Genomic DNA, 24,967 nt, shown 5'->3' with positions numbered 1-24,967 from the left:
GTGCTGCGGTAGCGTTGTCGCCTCACAGTAAGATGCTGTCCGGTTCGATTCTCAGATAGAGCGTCTTCTGCATGGAGACATGCGTGAATGAGCGTACCTTCGTTGAAGGTTGCGCGTCAGGGCTGGCAACTCGGCACGTAAAAATCTACTGCCAATCATTAGCAGACCGGAGTTCCGCTGTGGCGACCCCTAACCTGGAAAAGCCGAAAGACACAACATCAGTTGAAGGACTACCAAATAAAGAAATCATTTAGTAATTTAGAAGATAATAAGACACATCATCATATCTGGTCAGTACTATTTCTCATACCTCTCAAGTATCCAGATTTTCTTTTCATATATTTTGGCCTGTTCCTCATAAAATGTATTATTGTCTGGCAAAAAAATTGAGGATTGGAGTAACTAAATAATACCATACATTTGAGTTACTGAATTCACATCATTCAGGAAAATGCAAAATCTGTTATTCTATCAACTTTCTATGTTTAAAGAGCAATATTTAAAATCTGTTCTTGATTTCGGGCCTTTGTCCCCCATTAGTTTTGGCTTTGTCTGTATTAAATGCTTAGAGATTGAGAGGTATGCTATTTGTGATGCTCCTGTACATTTAACAGGATTCAAATTTAAAGACTAAAGGAAACTTGTATTTTCACATTATGGCATACATTTAGTTAGGTGAAACAAAATAGGTTATTTCTGACCTCTTGTTTATAGCTACCAGTTTATATGTCAGCTCACAGCTTAAGTTTCTTTGAACTGAGAATTCTGTCAGACTGAGAAATGAAAGTTAAGTTTCCACTTCTGATGTAGCTTCCTCATTTACAGAGCAGGTGGAACTTTAAGGAAGTAAATGGTACCTCTTTCCTGTATTTTATTTAGACAAGTTTCCTGATTGGATTAAGAAGATCAACGGTTCATATGATACTTCTTATTGTCATTTGCTTATGTATGTTTCCCTGAATACACCAACAAAGAAAAATCCCATCTACCTGATTCTTTGCTGAAACTAGTATCTGTTTCTATGGTGAATGCTTACAAGCTGGTTGCTGTTTTTTCCATGTGACATGCACTGGCAAAGAATGCTACAGTCTAGCTCTATTTTTTTTTTTTTTTTTACAAAAGTGGAAGGAAGTCAGGGTGTAAATATTTTAACTATGGTTTGTTACCACTACAACATTAGTTAAAGTCAAATTTGTATACTTGTCATGTATGCTAAACATTTAGCAAATAACATGACTGATTACATTCAGGACCACTGCAAATATATGAAAAAAGTATTATTTTGAAAAACAAAATTGTTTTGGAAAAGTCAGAACTGGGGATCTGGTATTATATAGTCACTTTCAGTTATTTATTCTCAGTTAAATGTGTTCATGAAAGGAAATGCATCATATATTACATCATCAGTACATAACAATACTTTCCAAAAATGACGATGATGGACTAGATTCCAAAACAATTTATGCTGAGGGTACTGTGCTTTCCTGTACATAATGATACCCACCTAAAATAAGCGGTTCCTAAAGAAGGCACACAGTATACAAATAAGCAACTACATGGGCAGACACCTGTCATATTCCAAGTATAAGTGCTGCCAAATTCAGCAGCAAATACAAATGGGTGCAATGTGCCTTTTACTTTTACCTTATACCTTTGAAATTACTAGTCCCCCCTCAGGACACAAGTGCTTTTCAGCAGTTGAATTCTGCTCACTGGTAAGCCATTATACCTCAGGAAATTGTTAAAGTGTTGTTTTTAGCTAATTTTTTGGATCTATACAACTGGTATTCACTTTCTGATTCTTTTTTTTTTTTCAAATATAATTTTTATTGCATTTCACTTCTATTTAAATACAAGAAAAGAATGACACAGAACATATACATACAAGCTACTTGGAATATCAAGTTTCAGTCGTCCAAATATGATATACACAACATAAATCATCAATGTTAGGGTAACAATTATACAGAATTGTCTAATAATCAAGCTGCACTTAATGAGCTGTAAAACAGAGATTTACATAAAGATAGTGTACAACATATTGAAAATGTGACATTAAAACACTGCAACCAGATATTCTGGTCTACCTAAATAAACATTCTGTCTTGCACTAACTATGTACAATATATACATTGATGTCACCTTAATGTTCATCGTATATGTGTTTGCCATGACCTCTGTACACTGTTATTGTAGGTATTTCTATAATAATTTCCTTTACTTTCCCTTAATTATGTAAAGTAATACTGATGGTGAAGTCCCTTGGTCATAAATCAATTTTGTCCTAGGATTTCTAAATGCGTTTTCCAATGTTTCTGATAGTAAGATCTTGTAATTAATTTACTGGCTAATAAGTATTTTATAGCCATTCCTTTAAATTCTTCCCATGTGATTTTACTTCTATCTAACCGATTTTGGGCCATAAATGATTTGATCATTGCACATAATGTGACTATGATGTGTTTATTTTCGTATGAGAAACTATTAGGGAATATATGTAAAATTACCATTTCCCATGACAGGGTAGATTTGGTGTATCCCTTTTTTTCTAACTTGGTCCTTAGCGAACACCACAGCTTGCAAACATTTTTCCAGCTCCAAAAAATATGAAGGGTGTCAGCAACACTGTTTTGGCATATGGTACAATAAGGGGAGTGGGAGGGATTAATTTTGCTAAGAAAAAGTGGTGTGTGATACGCATTGTTGTTGATCATAATTTGGGTATAAATTAGTTTATTAAGGAGAGTTAATTTCAAAGTAAGTTCAATAGCATCAGGTTTTTGTTCATCAGTTATCTTATTATTTTTCTCTTCCCAAAATTTGGAATATAGAATTGCATCTTGATATCTAGTTTTTGTTATTAATCTATATGTAGTTGATAACATTTTAGATCTCGACAGTAGCAGGTTAATAATTTGTTGGTATACCTGCATGTCTTGGTTGTCTATTTTGTCATTCATAGTAATTGTGTTGATCAGGTATATTAATTGGTTGATTATGGCATTATAGCTTTTATTTACTTCAAGTTTTTGTCTAATATTGTCAACTGAGAAACTTTTGATCTGGTATAGGTCCCATACAGTGATATTTTTAATTTTTGGATACTGATTCAGGTTTAATATAGTATTGTTTAATTTAATATTAGGATTAAGGCGTACTGGCTGTCCCAATACCAAAGTATCTTTAAGATTTAGGGAGGCTACCAGCTTTTGAAATATTACTGTGCTTCTTATTATTATGGGATGAACTTTAAAATGCTTTAAGGTCTTAGAATTTAGAAAGGGTACTGCTCTAGGGTTTAAATTGCATGAGATTAGATGATTGTAATATACTTTAATCCATAGTGGATACCATGCTTTGTTGGATGGTTCAAAATTTGCTATTTGTATAATTCGACTAGCGTTTAGTATGCTGTAGTATGTTTGGAATTCAGGTAGGCCTAGGCCCCCTTTTTGTTTGGGTAATGTTAATTTAGTGTATTTTATTCTTGTACTTTTTAGATGCCAAATAAACTTTCCCAGTAGTGTTTCAAGTTTGGAGAAGAATTTTTTGGTATATTTTGGTTAATAGCACTAAAATGAAACAATAGTCTTGGAAGAATATTCATTTTAACTATGGCTGCCTTAGGTAGTGGAGATAGATTGAGGTTTAATCATCTCTTAGTGTCTTCAGTGATGTTAGACCAGGTTTTAAGCAAGTTATGTTTAGTCATGTCAGATTGGGGGTGAGTGAACATAATACCCAGATATCTGAGATGATAATTGACTTTAATTTAAGTTTCAGGGAAACAGAATTCCTTATGTCCTAGAGTATTCATAGGGAATATGATGGATTTATTAGGGTTAATCGCATAATTAGATATTTTTGAGAATTTTTCAATGGAGTTTAGTATCTTATTCAAATCAGTATTAGGGAATTCAAAATAAATGTTAAGATCGTCAGCAAAAGCTGTATACTTTATTGGGACTTTGGAAATATTCATAATATGGTGGTAAGTTATTTGTGATATTTTAAGCAGCGGAGGTTCTATGTATATATTGAACAGGTAAGGTGATAGTGGGCATCCTTGCCTTGTACCGTTCACTATTTGAATAGGCTTTGATTGCTTTTTATGTATAGATAGTGTTATTGTGGCATTTTTGTATAAAGCCCTAACCATGTTTATATAGCCCTCAGGAATACTAAATTTCTTAGGTATATTTAATAAAAATCTAAATTTACTCTATCAAAAGCTTTGGTTGCATCTACTGACAGTGCATAGCTAGGGCATTTATCAGTCGCTTTTAAACTAATGATTGAATCAGTAGTAAGTGTGTTGTCATACATTTGTCTGATATTCATAAAGCCTAGTTGCTCAGAAGATATAATGTGAGGTAGAATTTGTTTGATTCTACTAGCTAGTATTGAGGAAAGAATTTTAATATCAATATTTATGAGTGCTATCGGCCTGTAGTTATTTGGGTTTGATGCATCAGATTTGGGTTTTGGTATAAATCACTTTCTGATTCTTGACTACTTCTCTGTTTGTTTATTTCACTGGCTTGATCCTGCCATTCAGCAGCAGTGTTTTACTGACATTACCACTGCAGCTATGTTGTAACTATGCTGTACTAAACCTGCTGTTATAAATGTAATTTACATCTAATTGACTTGGTGTTGGCATTAGAAACAGTGTTTACTGATTTAACACTGCGGTTGTGTTTCTGCAACTGATTCAACTGTGCTGTTCTTAAGTGTTCATTTTACTTTTTTCTTCTATGCACAGGATAAGTTGCTGCTAAATGTATTGTGCATGATTTATTAATTGGTTTCCAAAGTTATGGCACTATAATGTGTTCTCAAACTGTTGCAGTAGCATCTGTTCTCCTTCTATCTATTGTTTCTCTGATGCTGTCTCAGCTCTATCCTCAGACCTGTATCTTTTAACACTCTCCTATATTCTCATTACTTCCTTTAACCTATCTTTGCCTCATTCTACTAGCTTCACCTTCTCTTTTTCTCTCTCTTCACAGCACACTCAGGTAATTCTACAGTCTGCCGCTGTCTCTCCACCCATACAATCTAAGAAAAAATCAGTACTGCAAAACTAAAACAAGGATATACCTTTTGAGCCTGAAAAGCAGGGTCAGTCCACCCAGGCATTCAAAATGTATATGTTATGATAGTGCAGCTTTAATATTTGCAGTGTAACTTAATAGTTTGAGCCTTGTGTCCTCTTCCCCCCAGCTTGTGCAGTACTCCTAACTGTCCACTAGACAGTATATACTTAATTCAGATCCTTCCTATTCTCTGTGATTAAAAATAACCATGGAGCAGCCCTTTCAGTGCTGTTTGTTTTAATTCTGTATCTCTTGAGTCCCACCTGTTTATTTGCATCTCTATAGATTCCCTTTCATTGCTAATGTGTCTCCCTACTGTAATCTATGCACAAACTGGCTACTAATAAGGAGGTCAATGTGAAGACACACTCCCAACATTAACAAACTTTGCTTTCTCATCTCTCCTTCACCTTACAGGTAGAGTTTGTATAATTACTCACCCTCTCTGAGATCTTCACTGAGAGTTTTCCACTGCCTGCCTTTCTGTTTTTGTATGGTTTCTACCCACTCCATTCATCCTGCGGGATCACTCCATTTCCCTCACTGTCCCCAATTCCCTACCACCCCCAGTGATCCTACCTTTATACTTCCCTAACTCCTCTCACACTCATTTTCATCCAATCAACTCACTTCCCCCCCAGCATTCTAATCCTGTCAAATTTCCTAACCTCTCCTTTACTCAGGCACACTATATTCCCCACCTCCAGTAATTACTAACAAGTAACCCTCCCTCACCACTTTCTTCCTGCACTCCAACTATTCTCCCCAACTCTCTCATTATTCCCACTGCCCACACTCCTACCTTAACCCACTAATCTCTACCACCCCATCTCACATTTACCTCTACACATCTCTCATTCTACATCATGCTCCATCTCCCCACCTGTTTTCTCACTTCAGCCTTCCTCATATCCCTCCTTTGCCCCTTCTATGCCTCACTATCCTCCCTGGCTCCTCACACTCTTTACCACTACATATAACTTCTCCCTCTCAAACAATTGGCCCTAAATACAACTCTCTTCTATAAATTTAAGCTCCCTCCAGTACCTCTCTCTGCTAATCTACATCACTTCACTGGCAACAACAGGCCTTTCCTAAACTACACTCCTAACTTACCCTCCCCATTGAACCTGATCACCCATCTTTTACATCTAATCAGTGATGTACTAATCAGTAGTTTTAGTCATCTAAAACCACACCCCTCCACTATAACCTATCAAAGATAACTTCCTAGATCAAACCACCCCCCTACCTGCCACTAATCCTCCTAGTCTTCTTAATTTACTCCTGCTCCAAATACAGTTCCAACATCATGCCCCAGCCAGGCACTATGTTATCCCTCAAAATACTGCTACTATTTTCGCTGTTACCTCTGTTACTCATTGCATATCTCCTCAGCACCTATGAAAATCAGCCCTACCTAGGGTTCCACTACCCAAAATCCCAAACTATCACTGCATCAGTATCAAACAATACTGACCACTTCATAATTACCCACATACCTGACCCCACCATTCCTAAAAACTACCACCCAATTAGACCCAGGTATATCACCCCCAAAACTAAACATTACCAAACATTTATAAACAAAATTATGAAACTCATAGTTAGATTACATTACAGCTTGACAATGGATGGAGACATCCACCCAAACCCTAGCCCATCCCCACCTGCTGATTACAGTTCCCAAACTAATATTCCTTCTAACATAACACTGGCTAATAGGCCCCCTAATTCTCTCCTGACCTGCCAACTAAATATCAGAAGCATAAACAATAACGCCCATAATCTGCTTGCCCTCTTTAGCAGTTTACTCCCCCGATGCATTATGTCTTATGGAGCCCTGGCTAAAACCGGTAACTAAAAACAATGAGGTAATACCACCAAGGTATGACATACTTAGATTAGATCGTACTACTAGGAAGGGTGGTGGGGTAGCTGTACTGTAACAATGAGGTAATATCACCAGGGTATGACATACTTAGATTAGATTGTACCACTAGGAAGGTTGTTGGGATAGCTGTACTCTATAAAAATTATAGATTTTACTATGGTCTCCCTACAACCACCCCAGTTTAATAATGCAGAAATTCTTACTACCAAACTACAGATTAACAATAACAAATGAATAAACATTGTCTGCATTTACATTCCCCCAGGTAATAATACAAACACCCTAGAGGACATCCTCCACTGGTTAGCCAGTACCTACACCCAAGAAACTATGGTGCTTGGAGATTTTAACATTGATCGAGACACCTGTTCCTTGGAATCTCCTATAACCCATGTCAACCTATATGATTTTTCGCAGCTCATATCCTCCCCCAACAGGATAGGCAAACCCAATAACAAAGACAGTATCCTAGATTGGATACTTATCAACAGCCACTTCTATATGTACAAGTCAGGGACCCTCCCATATTACCTAAGTAACCACATACTTACATACATTATCAAGAACAAGGTGGACAACCCCCACCAGACCACCTTTAAAATCATCAGAAATAATAAGAACTTCAACTCCACCAATTTTCAAAATTAACTTAAAGCTTGCAATTGATCAGTCCTAAAGCAGCTTTCACTGAACGATGCGGTAGCATACTTTAATTCCATATTCCTTACTATTCTTGATTCTCATACTCTTGTTAGCTCCATTAGAAGCAAAACTGTCTCATGGCTGTCAACAGAGACCGAATCTAAAATCATAGCTAGAAATAAGGCATGGGACACATGGCGTGCCACAAAAGACCCACTAGATCAACTCAGATACCGACAGCTAAGGAATCAAATAAAAAAATCTATTATACTAGACAAAAAAAAAATTACTACCATCTTCAACAAAAACATCACAACAAACCTCAAATGTTTTGGGCAGGAATAAACAAACTTCTTCACCCGGGACAGTCTTCCACTCCTACCCCTTCAGCTTCCAACCATAAATTCCCAGATGATATTGCAAATACCTTCAGTAGTTTCTTCACAGAGACTATCCAATCCCTAGCCAGCCAACTGGCACCCAGCTGCTCCGACCCAAATTCTGCCACAGCCAATACCCCAGTCTTCTTTAGCTTTCAGCCTGTTTCTACATCACTTATCAGATCTCTAATTAAGAAATTAAAACCAAATACTCTAGCAGCTGATCTCCTCCCACCAAAAAGCAGCAGATGCCATAGCATATCCCATCTCCATCATAATCAACAGAACCTTATCTGAAGCCACCATCCCCTCCATTTGGAAAATATCTAATGTAATACCACTCCGAACTGTTAAACTCTAGACCCATAGCTATTGTCACCATTGGCTAAAATTATGGAGAAATGTGTGCATAAGCAACATATGCATTATCTTACCCAGAATAAGCTGTTGGCTAACTCTCAGCATGGTTTAGGCCATACCACAGTACCACCTCAGCCCTCCTATTCTTCTCTAACACCATAAACCATAACCAAAATAATAGCAAGCTTTCCTCAGCCCTCTTTTTAGATCTCTCCAAGGCCTTCAATATGGTCAACCACCAAATACTCATGCACACCCTTAAGGCATTCTCACTAAATAGCCATGCGCGTCAATAGTTTCAGTCTTACCTGTGTGGTAGACAAAAAACCATCCTATGGCAGGACAAACTATCAACCCGTCTACCCATCACCCTAGGTGTCCCCCAGGGCTCCATACTAGGACCCCTTCTTTTCTCTCGCTTTATTAATGACCTTCCCACTGCCATCCCAAATGCTACCTGTATCCAATATGCGGATGACTCCACCTTGATTTGTCCAGCCACCAACCCAACAAATCTAATGACATTACCCCACACTATTTTCAATATAATTGAAAACTGGCTCCCTAATTGTCAGCTGATATTAAACCCTAACAAAACAAAGTTGCTTCTTTTCTCCCTCACTTATAAGTCTTCCTCACTACTTTTTACCATAAAATCTAATAATGGTACCACTATCTCCCCAGATGTGCAAACCAAACTCTTAGGCGTCACAATAGACAACACCCTCAAATTTGATATTCATGTCAATCAAACTATCAAAACCATTAACAAAAAACTTGCTCCCTCTATAAGATCAAACCTTTCCTTACTCCATTTGCTAGGACTGCTATTGCTCATTCCCATCTACTCTCCACTCTTCTCCATGCCTCCCCTCTACTCACTAATTTGAAAAAATCTGCTCTTAACAAACTCTCCAGCTGTTATAACCATATTGCTAGATTTGCAACAGGTATGGCCTATAGGACCCACCACTGTCACAAGCTAAATCTTTTGGGGTGGCTAGAATGGCCTAGCCTACTTCAATACAGCCAGCTTATAATTGCCCATAAAGTTTTCATCCACCCTGATAATATGCCTGCACTTAAAAATATCATTAACCCTTACAGCAACCTGAAGTCACTTCACTCTTCTAATGAACTACTGGTTCAAACATCCAAAATCAGCAACTCTGCTGGGGACTCTGTTTGCTAACTGTTGGCAAAACCTGGAACTCTTTTCCTGCTGATCTTACTCTTGAACATTCTCTTCCTCAGTTCAAAAAAATTCTCAAGCTATACTTTAAAACTCACTGGCTATGTTCTTGTTCAAAATCTGACTAGATCCTCCTCTATAGTCTGTAATCATGTTACATTGCCTAGTCAATTTGTTAACGCTGTTTTAAAAATGTATGATTAAATTTACTTACTTGCTCAACTGGAGCCTGTAAACTGTGTGTAACTTGTAATCATTTTGTGATTTTTACTGTATGTTCTACCTTGGAGCTTTTCTCCCAGTGCCTCCACTGAAAATGGACATGTATCCAGTAGGACTAGCCCGGCCAACAAATGTAAAATAAAATAAATAATAAATAAATAAATAAATAAATAGTCTCTCTCTCTCTCTCTATTTCTGGTGACATCCATCCCAATCCTGGCCCCACTGTCTCCACCAACATCTGCTCCTCTACATCACCACAATCATCCTCTCCCAAAACCATCCACCTAGCTACAATCAATACCCAAAGTATTTGTAATAAAATACCCAACTTACATGCCTGGCTGTCACATAACCATCCTGACACAGTAACTGTCTCAGAAACCTGTCTCAAACCTCATATCAAAGATACTGAAATTCCTCCCCTGACTACCAAATCATATGGAATTACAGACTTAATAAGAAAGGAGGAAAGGTAGCCATAATTTACTCCTCTTCTCTAACAGTCATTCTGTGCACTAACCCCATTCCTAAATGCTCTCCTGCCTCCATAGCCTTCCTAAAAATCAACAAACATAAATCTTTATATATAGCTGCCAACTACATTCCCCCTGGTGATAACATCCCCATCCTTGAAGACATTCTCTCATGGTTCTCTTCCAACATCAAAAAGGAAACATTCATCCTTGGCAATGTAAACATCTACTGGGCCACCATCTCCTCACAATCTCCGAGCCAAACAATTAATCTCTTTAACTTCTCCCAGCTAATAAACCATCCTACCAGACCCAGTAAAGACAGCTCCTCTGGCACTACACTAGATTGGATCTTAGCAACTTATTCCAACCTAATGTCAAACAGCGAAATTATACTTGATCCCCTTAGCGATCACCTACCAGCCTATGCCCTCCAGTGTGCCTCCTCTGTCCAAATACAACATCTACATTCAAACTTGTGATCTTACCAGCTTCAATCTACAGACATTTTCAGACTGTCTGAAAAAATGAATTGGGCCCCCTTAAAGACTTTTCCTCCAGACAGTGCAATTAACTACTTCAACAAAAGCTACCTAGACTTACTAAACAGCCTAACCCCTCTTAGAACAAAAAGAATAAAAGACAAAACCATTCCCTGGTTAACTAAAGAAACCAGAAAAATAATGCACCTCACTGACAAATGTTGGAAGCAATACCAAAACACTAAGTTAATAAACGCTCTAATCAAATTCAAACAACGCCACAACTCAGTGAAGAAACTAATAACTAAAGACTGTAAGACTCATTACTCCAAACTCCAATCAGAACATAATTCTAACCCCCAAAAGTTGTGGAATTGCATTTCCTCCCTTCTAAATCCTGGTAGAAAAGACAATCCATGTCCTAACCCAAACTCCCCAGACCATGAAACTGCATCTAATTTCAACACCTTTTTTGTTAACTGCATAGCCAAACAAAATGCAAACTTTCCCATCTTCTCTCCCTCTCATAGTCCCCCATCCACTGTTTTTCCCTCTAACATTCCACCTTTCAGTCTTAAACCTATCCCCACCAGCAGCATAAAAAACTCCTCCTTAAACTAAAGCCTTGCTCCTACGCTCCTGATAATCTGCCTCCATCCTTCCTTAAGATGGCTGTAGACAGCATTGCCCTCCCCATTTCCACTCTTATCAACAGGTCCATCCAAGAAGCCTATGTCACCTCACACTGGAAGAAAGCTTTTGTCACCCCTCTCCACAAAGGCGACAATAACACAGACACTTCCGTCCAAATAGCTATTCTCTCACCTCTTCCTAAAATCCTCAAAAAGTGCATTCATCACCAACTCTTGCTATACCTAACACACAATCATCTTCTTACCCCAACACAACATGGTTTCAGGCCTGGCCAAAGCACTACCACTGCTCTTCTGTTCTTCCTTGATACCATTAATCGTGCTTGCGAATCTAGAAAAATCATATCCATTCTTTACTTAGATCTCTCCAAAGACTTTGACACTGGCTCTCATCCTCTACTCTTATCTCAACTTTCCTCCCTCAATTTCTCTCCTTCCTCCATAGCCCGGTTTACAAGATGTCTCTTCAATAGACAGCAAGCTGTTAAATAGAAAAATTCCACTTCATCATTTCTCAACAATTCCTCCAGCGTCCACCAAGGGTCTATTCTCGCCCCCTTACTTTTCAATATTTTCATTAACAACTTTCACAAATCCATAGATAATGCTACACTGATCCAGCAGGCTGATGATTTCACAATCATCTGATCAACAAACTCTCCCTTCGAACTCCTTCAAAAAACCCAAACAGCCTTCTCCAATACGGAAACCTGGATGCTAAACAACCATCTCACTTTCACTGCTAACAAAACAAAAATCTTGATATTCTCTCCTTTAAAAAATTTCACCATAGACAAAAGCTCCTTTAAAATAAAAAGCCACAATAACACTCTAATCAATATTGTACCTCACACCAAACTACTCAGTGTCACCATTGATGAAGATTTAAAATTCAATATCCACATCTAAAATAATATAAAAACCCCCCACCAAAAACTAGGTCTACTGTATAGACAAAATCAGTATCTAACTGCTTCTACCAGATGTACTCTAGCCTCCTCCTACCTGGTCCTGTCTCTTATGTATGGTGCCCCTCTACTTATTCATCTTCAATTTAGCCTAAACAAATGGAAGCCTGCTATAACAAAGTCTGTAAATTTGCTACAGGTTCCAAATACTCCAACCTAAACTGGCTTGAGCTTCCTAATTAGCTGAAATTCATACAACTCACCACTGCTCACAAACTCATATTACAACCCTCCATCTGCCCCTCTCTTTCATCTATCTTAATCCCTTACCTCCCCAGCTGCACTCTTAGATCTGAAAACCAAAACCTCCTTAAAATCCATAAACCCCTTCGCCCTCCTGGCCAATTACTTCTATCGCACTTCTTAGCTAAACTATGGAATCTCCCCCCTGCTGTACTCACAACCACCCTAATTTCAAATCTCTCCTCCATTCTTATCTTCCCTCAAACTGGGATTGTTCCTGCTCTCTTCCCACCTAAATTACACTGTCATCTCTTTCATACCTCCCATCACTAACATTAATGTTAGAATAAACACTAAACTTGTATAAACACTTTATGACTTGTACTTTTAATTATATTATTTGTATTACTTTTGACTTTATCTTTATTTTAATATTTGTGTTCTTTAAACATATACTCCCTGGTTTTGTATTTGTATTTTAAACTGTATATTTATGCTTTTGTATACTGTATATTCCATACTTTACTTATGTTATATTCTGTTAACTGCTTTTGGAGCTTTTCTCCCTGGGCCTCAACTGAAAATGGGCTCTGCTTGGCCCAGTGGACTTCCCCGGTCATCAGACAGGAAATAAATAAATAAATAAAATTCCTGTATAGCCAGTTGTATCTTGTTGATGACAGCTGTGAAAGTCCTACTATGAAAACGTTAGTGGAAAAGGAAAACAATTCACAACTGATGTACACTATTATTGAAAATCAAAATGTGTGATGTGATAATAGTTGTAACCAGAGGACACAATGGACTGTTTGTGAGTTCATTGCAGCAAGTATCCCCTTGCTGAGTCAACATGTAAAATAATAAATTAATAAAACCTTCTTTAATGGATTAGCGTTTTTAATTTACACAGACTTCTGTGAATATCCCAAGTTGGTTATATTGTTTCAAGTACTAAATTTCTAGTTTTACATGAACTATGGTACATGTAAAATAAAAAAGCAGAGAGCCATTGAGTTGCAGACAGTACATCCAAACTTTCCCCAGACCAAACTCCCCAGTCTTTAAGTCCTTGAGTCTCAGATGTACAAAATGCTGATGTGTGTTTAATGTAGAAAATCACTGCATTTTTTATGTGCATATGTCAGCTGTGATTCCTGCATTCTGTGTTTTTTCTCCCATCTTCAGGTTTGTGTGACCATGTTACTGACATGAGCAAACCCTTACCCTGACTGTGCCAATAAACCACAACCCTATACATTACCTTACAAAAAAAGTGTTCCCTAATAGCACCACTGCACGTCACACACACATTTCACATAATCACATATGTGCAACATTAAGTCTATATTCTTACTTAGCCCTTATACTACCCTAAGCTAGAAACACACTCACACACACACACACACACACACACACACACACACACACACACACACACACACACACACACACACACACACACACACACACACACACACACACACACACACACACACACACACACACACACACACACACACACACAACTCTAAATGTATCCCCTTCCGTAGCCCTTAGTCTGATTCTAACCTGCAGCCAGTCACACACACAACTCTACTTCTACTGCTGTATCTTTCTATATATCTGAAAGTTTTGACATTACAAACAACCCAGCTTACTGTAACTGCAAGCACATCCCACACAACAGAGGAAGAGTCTGTACTCCTATTTTTGAAATTGACAATCTGCAAGCAGAGATTCTGATCTAACTAGGCAGCAGTAAGCTCTGCTCATGACATGCACATTTGGCACATTTGACAGCATTTATTCAAACCTTATTCATGTATTTTTGCATATGTAATACATTGTTTCCATTTTCCTTGGGTAAGAATTTGCTGGAGAACTTACAGCATTTATGTCAAAGATGGCATGCCGAGACCAAGCTGATAGGATAAATAAACAAACAAATAAAAGTGTTTGTGTCAGTCGGAAAGCACAAGCAAAAAAATGGGTCCACTTTGCAATTTCGAAAGCCCAAAATCTCGAGTTTTGATACATTGAACTCAAAACATCGAGATTTTGGAATCTCAAAACTACAAAGTGGTGCAAAAAAAAAAACTAACTAAAACAATGCTGCACCCCCCCCACCCCCTGCAACTTAAATAAACCATCTCCGAGATTGCGCTACAGTGGAGAGAATGGTAAGCATACCATTCTCTCCACTGTAGCGCGATTTCGGAGATAGTATATTTATGTTGCAGGGGGTGGGGGGGTGCAGTGGGGCATGCCCCCCTGCAAAAACAGTTTTAAGTATTTTTATTGTTTGTTTTTTTTTTTTAACTTTGTAATTTTGAGATTCCAAAACTTCGAGTTTCTGGGATCGGTATTTTGAAACTCGAGATTTTGGGCTTTCGAAATTACAAAGTGTACTCGGAAAAATACACATGAAACTGACACCAGCATTTCCAAATCCAGAAGAAAAAATAACGATAGCAAAAAGAAACATTTTTGTTTTGTGATCTGTTCACCTAAATACCATCATATATTAAGATTTAATTTGTCTAAAAAGTGCTAGTGTTGTTGAAGGAGTTTTTCTATGATGAGGTCAGAGCTAGGGTTAGCATGCATTAGTAAGGCAGTGCAGGGGAGTGAAAGTCCCCCACACCACCTTACTAAAAGGTGCTAATCCTAACCCTAACATTGTATCTTGCCTTAGAAAATACTTTTGCGTAACTCAACCCACTACACAGGACATGCAGACACATACCACACACAGAAACACATGTACAACATTAAATTTATTCCTTTACTTTACCCTTACTGCAACCCTAACTTGCAAGCACTTTCATAAACGCTTCCTCAATGAGTGGATGAAAGTGAATGCACCAAGGATCAGAATCTCTGAACTGTATTCACCAAAAACATCATGCTTAAAAACACAGGGGGGAAGTCCCACTGCATTCCACTATGTGAAGGGTAAGCCTCCCCAACCCTGAACATATATATAAATATGTACCAACTCCACAGTCGCACCAACTCAGACTTGGGGGAAATCCCCTCCAAAAGAGCATCGCTACTAGAAAATTGCCTATGGGGCAACTACAGACGTTGGTGAGTTGAAGCTCGGGCTGTCGAAGCTCAAGATATTAGACTTTGTCCACCAGTAGGATAACCCTTACAAACTGAAGTTATCTGAAAAAAAAAATGTGTATGTATGTATATATATATATATATATATATATATATATATATATATATATATATATATATATATATATATATTAATATGTAGATGTACCTAAAATGCTCAAAACTAGCACAGGATTGACAGTCAAAATATTGAAAGCAAAATATCTAAACTACAGAATGTCTAAAATGCAAAATTATCTAATCATGTATGTATATATATATATATATATATATATATATATATATATATATATATATATATATTAATATGTAGATGTACCTAAAATGCTCAAAACTAGCACAGGATTGACAGTCAAAATATTGAAAGCAAAATATCTAAACTACAGAATGTCTAAAATGCAAAATTATCTAATCACAAAATTGAAGATATACTAGGGAAGGATTTACGGGGGAATTTAATAAAGTCTACACATTTTTTTTCCATGTAGGCATTGCGCTGCTAACAGGGGCGCGGACATTTTAAGATTCAGTAAACGCTGCTGAGCAGCGCGCATGCACGCTCTAACACAGAAACTTCTGTGGCATGCAAATCACCTCATAAGCAGGTGAATGTCATGCAAGTGAGGCAGGTAGAGTGATCCAGCAAGCAGATAGGCATCTGTTTAGACCCTGTGTCAGTGTCTGTAGCATACGTGGAAAAATTTGATGTACAGGAGTGTAAACAGGCAAAAGGGGTTGTAAAAATAGAGATATATGGACAGAAATGTCATACCACATACACATATGAGCGAAACTATTATCCTGTATGTCTGAAAAATTAAAATAAGTTAAATAATTTTTTTTTTAATAATCTGCGCATGTTTTCACATCACACTGCAGTGCACAAACATGCTTTATAGAAAAATAAAAAAAAATTAATATGTGACAGAAATGTATTACAGGCCTGTGCATGGAGTGTCTACAATGGTGCTTGGTACTGTTACTAATGTGCTTGGGCTATGAAATGTTTAGTTTCCAGACAGTGAGCATGGATGCCTATGCAAATGAAGTGGTGTTACTGAATAGTAGAAAGGAGTAATAGTGTCCACATATCCCCTTCATGTAGGCTTAGACCCATGTTGCTGTTTACACAGGATGTAGATTACACAAGGGGGGGGGGTCTATTGAATTTTTAGCTCTTTTCAGTTTAGGTGCATGTGTTTGCATGGCATGACACCTGGCTGAGCATGTCCCTTCAGCGGGGTGTGTCCACTAACATCTAAGCTTTATTTACCTTCTGTGCTTATGTTTGCACCGCACACCACCATGCTCAGCATGTCTGAAAAAATTTACTTAATTAGTTTTGACCCTTGTTTAAGCTATAATAGGGCCTTTAAATGAAGCATTTAATTAGTTTTGACCTTCATACTTTCTCAACAATCCCTTCAGCATGCCCCCAAGGGTCTATTCCCGCCCCCTTACTTTTCAATATTTTCATTAATAACTTTTACAAATCCATAGATAATGCTACACTGATCCAGCAGGCTGATGATTCCACAGTCATCTGTACAACAAACTCTCCCTTCGAACTCCTTCAAAAAACCCAAACAGCCTTCTCCAATACCGAAACCTGGATGCTAAACAACCATCTCACTTTCAATGCTAACAAGACAAAAATCTTGATATTCTCTCCTTTGAGAAATTTCACCATAGACAAAAGCTCCTTTAAAATAAAAAGCCACAATAACACTCTAATCAGTATTGTACCTCACACCAAACTACTCAGAGTCACCATTGATGAAGATTTAAAATTCAATATCCACATCCAAAATAATATAAAAAAAAACACAAAAAACTAGGTCTACTGTAGAGATAAAATCAGTATCTAACTGCTTCTACCAGATGTACTCTAGCCTCCTCCTACCTGGTCCCCTCTCTTATGTATGGTGCCCCTCTACTTATTCATCTTTAACTTAGCCTAAAAAAAAATGGAAGCCTGCTATAACAAAGTCTGTAAATTTGCTACAGGTTCCAAATACTTCACCCTAAACTGGCTTGAGCTTCCTAATTATCTGAAATTCATACAACTCACCACTGCTCACAAACTCATATTCCAACCCTCCATCTGTCCCCTTTTTCATCTGTCTTAACCCCTTACCTCCCTAGTTGTACTCTTAAATCTGAAAACCAAAACCTCCTTAAAATCCATAAACCCCTTCGCCCTCCTGGCCAATTACTTCTATCGCACTTCTTAGCTAAACTATGGAACCCCCGCTGTAATCACAACCACCCTAATTTCAAATCTCTCCTCCATTCTTATCTTACCTCAAACTGGGACTGTTCCTGCTCTCTTCCCACCTAAATTACACTGTCATCTCTTTCATACCTCCCTTCCCTAACATTATTGTTAGAATAAACACTAAACTTGTATAAACACTTTATGACTTGTACTTTTAATTATATTATTTGTATTACTTTTGACTTTATCTTTCTTTTAATATTTGTGTTCTTTAAACATATACTCCCTGGTTTTGTATTTGTATTTTAAATTGTATATTTATGCTTTTGTATACTGTATATTCCATACTTTACTAATTTTATATTCTAACTGCTTTTGGAGCTTTTCTCCCTGGGCCTCAACTGAAAATGGGCTCTGCTTGGCCCAGTGGACTTCCCCGGTCATCAGACAGGAAATAAATAAATAAAATTCCTGTATAGCCAGGTGTATCTTGTTGATGGCAGCTGTGAAAGTCCTACTATGAAAAAGTTAGTGGAAAAGGAAAGCAATTCACAACTGATGTACACTATTATTGAAAATCAAAATGTGTGATGTGATAATAGTTATAACCAGAGGACACAATGGACTGTTTGTGAGTTAATTGCAGCAAGAATCCCCTTGCTGAGTCAACATAAAAAATAATGAATTAATAAAAACTTTTTTAATGGATTAGCGTTTCTCATTTACACAGACTTCTGTGAATATCCCAAGTTGGTTACATTGTTTCAAGTACTAAATTTCTAGTTTTACATGTACTATGGTACATGTAAAATAAAAAGGAGAGAGCCATTGAGTTGCAGACAGTACATCCAAACTTTCCCCAGACCAAACTCCCCAGTCTTTAAGTCCTTGAGTCTCAGATGTACAAAATGCTGATGTGTGTTTAATGTAGAAAATCACTGCATTTTTTATGTGCATATGTCAGCTGTGATTCCTGCATTCTGGGTTTTTTCTCCCATCTTCACGTTTGTGTGACCATGTTACTGACATGAGCGGTTTACCCTGACTGTGAACCAAAAAAACGAACTGGAATACAAAGAAGTCACACAAAGAGAGAACACACCAGCACGGACCAGGAGCTGTGAGAAGTTCAAGATGAAAGTACAACAATAACTGGTTTCAATTCCCAAGGGTAATACCAAATTCCAGCAATGAGTGCACAAATAGAGGTTCTACGATGTAAACCATAAATTGTAGTTGAATAAACACTGAACCAAGGATCTTCAAAAAGAACTTTTGTTCGACCAAACAGCAAAAAAACAGTTTAACCAAGCGCTTTCGCCTGGACTATTCCAGGCTTTTTCAAGGTGAAAATGTAAGTGCAGCAGTGCTGGTTAAATACACAAACTAGTTAACCAATAATGCAATTAAGAAACAATTAAGAAACAATTAAAGTTCAAGAAAAAATGTACATTTAAAGTGCCAAAGTGCTTTCTTCTCCTCAGTATAAATCTAGTGAGAGACTTCAATAAGTTTTTTATGTGTTTAGTTTCTCTTATTTGTTAAGTTAATATTATTTATGAAACTACATATAACTGAGGGTTTGTAGGAGCCATTAAAAACCAAATGTAGAAGTGGTGAAATAAAATATAAAATCATGATAAACCATATTCTCATGTTTAGAGTGTATTAATATGTGGAGATGACTAAACTGTTTAAGATGTCACAAATCTTACCATACTTGATAAACTTAGATATCCTATTTATATAAAAATACTTCTTTAACCAATACATCATCTCAAGATTATATTGTTTGTGTGTGACACATTTACCTTAAATCAGACTGAACATTAAAATTAATGTGTATAAAGAATCAAATAAAAACAACTTAATTTAAAAACATTTTCTGTTTTTAAAAAATACATCTGTGTTTTATGCATTATAACAAACAAAGTTAAAACACATAAAAATACTGTAAACCCATCATAATTTATTTCTTTTAACCTTCAGTATGCTGCTGATGCTAATACTATCATTCATACCCGGTTCTTTTGAGGCATTCAACTTGATTTGCCAAGTTAACTCCCTAGTTTCTAAATAACTTTCCCAGTCACCTCCCCTTGGGTCTAATACAACCCGTTCAAGGACAAAAAATTTTAAATTCATGTTAGTACAAATTAAGGAGTGTTTATAAAATGCGTTTGTGTTTTTCTTTTTTTCTATCTCATATATGTGCTCATAGATTCTTTTTTTGAGCATTCTAGTAGTTTTTCCAACATAGAATCCTAGACAAAAAGTACATAAACCTAAATAAACTACTCCCCCTGTATTACAGTTGTGGTAACCTGTTGGCCTGATAACTAGATTCCTAGATGGTAGTGAAACTTCTTCTGCATTCAACAGGTAATCACACTGTTTGCACATACCACATTTGTGTGTGCCACTCTTTCTACAAGAGGTATTGTTGTTGGTCAGCTGCCTTGGATTGGAATTTTGTTCAAATCTTCCTTTTAGGTTGATATCACATTTTCTAACAAACGTTACTGAATCTGGTAAATAGGCCTTAATCTGTTCTTGCATGGTCAAGATGGGCCAAAAAGCTGTTAAGGTGTCTTCTATGAATCTTGAGTCATTGCTAAAGGTGTAAATGAAACTTTTCTGTGTTTGATTTCGTCCTTTATTATTATTAATTGGTAGTGGTAAGCCTTTGCTAAGAAGGGGAAAGAAATGGGAGTCCCTTTTGTCTAGAACTTCTTTCGTAATAAATTTAATTAACTGTGATGGATAGCCTCTTTCTGAAAACATTTTAATTAAGAAGGCTACTTCTTCTAAAAATCTTGCTGTTGTACTACATATTCTGGATGCTCGAATCAGTTGGCTTCTAACTATGCCCCTTTTGGTGTATTCTGGGTGCGAACTTTCAAAATGTAAAAATGTGTTAGAAAAAGAAGGCTTTCTATATATAGTTGATTGGAAGTGATCACTTTCAGTGTTCTTAACTAAAAGGATGTCTAGATAGTGTAATGAGGTAGTACTAAGTTCATAGGTGAATGACAGAAAATCAGTAGTTCTGTTTATGTACCCAAAAAATTCAAGAAAAGTTTCCTTAGAGCCTTGCCATAAAATACAGATGTCATCCAAATAGCGTTTGTAAAATACAATCTGCTCTTTCCATGTAGAAGAATGTATAAACGTTTCCTCCCATTTGTGCAACACTATGTTAGCGTAGGATGATGCACAAGGGGAGCCCATGGCTACCCCCTTGTTCTGCCTAAAAAATTCTCCATTGAAAAAGATGTAGTTATTATTAAGAATTATCCCCATAAACTCAATAAGTATGTTTATTTGATTGTTACTGAGGTTACTTAAGTGGGTTAGAATGTCAGAAAACCAATCTAGTCCTATGTCATGAGGTATACTCGGGAAAAGTTCTACTACATCAATAGTAATCATTAATAGGCTACTACTACTGATGTTTGGGGGAATACTAGCTAGGAACTCCCAAGAGTCTTTGCAAACATGTGGAAGTTTGGAAACCACAGATTTTATACTATATTCGACATATTTACCCAAAGGTTCAGTAATACTATAAGCCCCTGCAACAATAGGCCTAAATTTTAAAGGGACTATACCTTTATGGACTTTAGGTATGCCGAATAGTATAGACGTTTTAGGATGTGGTACATTCAAGTAGTTGAATAGCTCTTCATGTATTACACCTTGGAGCAAGTGATCATTTAGTATGTACTTAATATTAGCATGTGCAACATTCAGTTCATTGATGGAAGCCTGTTCGTATGTCTCAGTATCTTGTAAAATATTATGCATTGCATTGTCGTAGTCTAATTGACTCATAAGCACCATTCCACCCCCTTTATCCGGTTTCATAACTCTTGTTTTATGTGTTTTTAGTAAATTAATTACTTCTTCAAGTTGCCTATTAAAGTTGTGCACAGGGTTACACCTGTTTTCCAAGTTACATCTGAAGGTTTTCTCTATAAGTTCTTCAAAAGTTTTCAAGCTGGGGTGCAAAGGGGGGTTGAATGTGCTGGATCTAGTAATGCTGCTAGCTATCGTGTTTTGTCCCTTAAAGTAAATAGACAAATTCAAATTTCTGATGAAGAGTTTTAATTCAATAATTAATTGTGGTAGATAAGAAGGTCTAGCTGGAATATAGTTCAAGCCTTTAGTAAATAGCTCAAAAAAGACAGGGGTAATATCTAAATCTGTATAGTTGTAAATGTTATAGTTATTAAGAGAGACAACTATATTGCTGTCATTGGGAGATAAGTGTACAAGGTTACAAAAATTGTTGTCAAACGACTCCAAGTTTGATCCCGAACTTAGTTGTGAGTCCTCCCCCACCCCTGTTGGAATGGAGTGTTCAAGTTCCTCCCCATTGGTCTGCCCTGGGGATGAAAAAAACCCTGCGGTGAATTGTTGTTCCCTTTCTGTGCTAATCTTTCACTCCTACGTAGGGGTTCAGTGTTAGGTATATTTCTAACATTTTGATTGCCAGTTCTAATCTCAGGTTCTTCTGAGTTAATTCCTGTAACTCCCTTACTTCTAGTTCCCATGGGGTAAGCTCTACCCTCTCTATATTCCAGCAAGTCTCTATCTAGTTTTTTTATTTTCCTGTCTATAACTTTTAGACAGTGTTGATCTACTTCTAAAAACACTTCGTCGTATTTCTTTTTATGTCTCAAAAAATTCCTGTGTTGCACAATGTCATCATTCATAATATTAAGTTCATTCAGCAAAATATTACTCTTGTTCTGATAGTCCTGGACCATAAGGTCAAGCATTTCAAGGCCAGTTCTGTTAAACAAATCAAGCAACTGTGTGTGAAGTGCTGAACCCACAGTTGCATTATTTGGAAATTTGTAGCTCCTTAAGCCTTTCGGTACTCGCTTAACATTGATGCACTCTTTTAAATAATTGATCTCTAGTTGCCAGTTCTTGTAAGTATATAACTTGTTACTAAATGAATCAAAATCAAAATCAAGTTGCTGGTTATTGTTGTTAAATGTACCTTTAGTGAACTCCGGTTGGAGCTCAGTCCATTTTTTAAAGTTAAATGTTTTTTCAACGGCTTCACCATTCGGTGCTCTGTTGTTGAAAATACGCTCTTGCGATTGTAACCTATCGGTTCCTAAGTTGTGGCTTGTTCCAGCGGTGCCTTTCGGCTCCTGCGCCGTTGTGAATCCTTGTCCGTTGCCAGCAGCTTGCTGTTGGTTTCCCGGAAACAGAAAGGAGTCCGAAACGTCGGAATGCGTCTGGCCCGATAGGGTTTTGTTAATGTTCATAAGGAGTGCCAGAACTTTGTTGAATTCGGTGCAAGTCACCGGAGCATCGTCAGAGACATCCCTTAAAATAAGGGGTGTGTTTAACAGATCCGAAACTGGTGGTTCTTCCGCCATACCAAGAACCAAAAAAACGAACTGGAATACAAAGAAGTCACACAAAGAGAGAACACACCAGCACGGACCAGGAGCTGTGAGAAGTTCAAGATGAAAGTACAACAATAACTGGTTTCAATTCCCAAGGGTAATACCAAATTCCAGCAATGAGTGCACAAATAGAGGTTCTACGATGTAAACCATAAATTGTAGTTGAATAAATGCTGAACCAAGGATCTTCAAAAAGAACTTTTATTCGACCAAACAGCAAAAAAACAGTTTAACCAAGCGCTTTCGCCTGGACTATTCCAGGCTTTTTCAAGGTGAAAATGTAAGTGCAGCAGTGCTGGTTAAATACACAAACTAGTTAACCAATAATGCAATTAAGAAACAATTAAGAAACAATTAAAGTTCAAGAAAAAATGTACATTTAAAGTGCCAAAGTGCTTTCTTCTCCTCAGTATAAATCTAGTGAGAGACTTCAATAAGTTTTTTATGTGTTTAGTTTCTCTTATTTGTTAAGTTAATATTATTTATGAAACTACATATAACTGAGGGTTTGTAGGAGCCATTAAAAACCAAATGTAGAAGTGGTGAAATAAAATATAAAATCATGATAAACCATATTCTCATGTTTAGAGTGTATTAATATGTGGAGATGACTAAACTGTTTAAGATGTCACAAATCTTACCATACTTGATAAACTTAGATATCCTATTTATATAAAAATACTTCTTTAACCAATACATCATCTCAAGATTATATTGTTTGTGTGTGACACATTTACCTTAAATCAGACTGAACATTAAAATTAATGTGTATAAAGAATCAAATAAAAACAACTTAATTTAAAAACATTTTCTGTTTTTAAAAAATACATCTGTGTTTTATGCATTATAACAAACAAAGTTAAAACACATAAAAATACTGTAAACCCATCATAATTTATTTCTTTTAACCTTCAGTATGCTGCTGATGCTAATACTATCATTCATACCCGGTTCTATTTGTGCACTCATTGCTGGAATTTGGTATTACCCTTGGGAATTGAAACCAGTTATTGTTGTACTTTCATCTTGAACTTCTCACAGCTCCTGTTACCCTGACTGTGCCAATAAACCACAACCCTATACATTACCTTACAAAAAAAGCTTTCCCTAATAGCACCACTGCACGTCACACACACATTTCACATAAAAAATCACATGTGCAACATTAAGTCTATATTCTTACTTAGCCCTTATTCTACCCTAAGCTAGAAACACACACACACACACACACACACACACACACACACACACACACACACACACACACACACACACACACAAAACTCTAAATGTATCCCCTTCCGTAGCCCTTAGCCTGATTCTAACCTGCAATCAGTCACAAACACAACTCTACTTCTACTGCTGTATCTTTCTATATATCTGAAAGTTTTGACATTACAAACAACCCAGCTTACTGTAACTGCAAGCACATCCCACACAACAGAGGAAGAGTCTGTACTCCTATTTTTGAAATTGGCAATCTGCAAGCAGAGATTCTGATCTAACTAGGCAGCAGTAAGCTCTGCTCATGACATGCACATTTGGCACATTTGACAGCATTTAGTCAAACCTTATTCATGTATTTTTGCGTATGTAATACATTGTTTCCATTTTCCTTGGGTAAGAATTTGCTGGAGAAC

The sequence above is a fragment of the Protopterus annectens genome, chromosome 5.part0 (assembly GCF_019279795.1).
Source record: "Protopterus annectens isolate FY-2018-M chromosome 5.part0, PAN1.0, whole genome shotgun sequence".
Taxonomy (NCBI): Eukaryota; Metazoa; Chordata; order Ceratodontiformes; family Protopteridae; genus Protopterus; species Protopterus annectens.
The sequence above is the reverse complement of the archived record's forward strand: the minus strand, read 5'-3'. Positions refer to the sequence as shown.